Here is a 1,361-nt window from a genome sequence, read left to right on the forward strand (position 1 = left end):
ACTTAAATTGGCATGGTTTTTAGTTATATTTGATTTACTCGCTAGTTTGATAATTTTATGGTTGACGAAAGCAGACTTCACCACTTCTCTCTTATGTCTCGGTCTTTTTCTCGGCACCCTCTATTCTGTTCTTCTTATTAGATTGAAAAGATCTTCCGTTACAACATCTTTTGTGCTTTGTATGATATTGTTATTTCTTCCCGTCCTTTGAGTCTTGCAATGTTTTGCGTGACATACCTATTAATTTTACTAGCTTCTACATATTAAAATCGCCTGAAATTATTAATCCACATCTGATCTGAAACGTATAATATAATTGCCACATCTGCCTTCACGTTATTGAGTTTGGAACAAAGTAGATAGTACTGTTTACACTTAATTATCACATTAAGTTCCATGTATGATCATAATCTAGGCACTATGAGAGAATGTACAAAAGTAGAGAGAGAGAGATAGAGAGAGAGAGAGAGAGAGAGAGTGAGAGAGAGAGAGAGTGAGAGAGAGAGAGAGAGATACTTAAATTGGATAATGAAATGCATTTTACATAGATGGGCGGTATCATTCACAATATTGGTGTATCGCAACTAGATAGCTTCCCTTGGACTTACATCTTGTTGGAGGTTGGTTACCATTTTTCAAAGATATATATACATTAATCCTCTATTTATTTTCCTGTCTTGCTATTTGTCTATGTAATTCGTTTTTGACACACCATAATTTTTTTTAAGGATAAATGACGAGAAGGAGCAACTAACACTAAAAGAGAGCATAATGTTTTGGCACATCATATTAATTTGTTAAGAATTGCAAAATATAGGTGGAATGGACGAACAATATAATAGGCCATTTAGTAAACGGGTTCAAGTGGTTTGAATATGTCATGCCTAACTGGTTCAGTGGACATAAGAACTTTCGTTTCTACATATTTGGAATGCATTATACAGGTTTTCAGCTTTATTACTCTAAACTCATTTATGGGAAAATGAATAGAAATTTACTATGAATAGTAGAGATAGTTGTTGAAAAAATGGCTTGTTAAGCCATATTAAAGGCCTATTTTGAGGCTCATTTTGAAAAGGGGCCTAATTAGATTTTGGGATGGGTCTCGATGGATTTGCATTTATATACTCACTTGCATTCTCCATCACGAGGTGGTTAAGGTATGTCACTTGTATATCAGAGAGGCTCTCTCACGCAAATGGCTTGTTAAGCCATATTAAAGGCCTATTTTGAGGCTCATTTTGAAAAGGGGCCTAATTAGATTTTGGGATGGGTCTCGATGGATTTGCATTTATATACTCACTTGCATTCTCCATCACGAGGTGGTTAAGGTATGTCACTTGTATATCAGAGAGGCTCTC

The sequence above is a fragment of the Morus notabilis genome, unplaced genomic scaffold (assembly GCF_000414095.1).
Source record: "Morus notabilis unplaced genomic scaffold, ASM41409v2 Scaffold353, whole genome shotgun sequence".
Taxonomy (NCBI): Eukaryota; Viridiplantae; Streptophyta; class Magnoliopsida; order Rosales; family Moraceae; genus Morus; species Morus notabilis.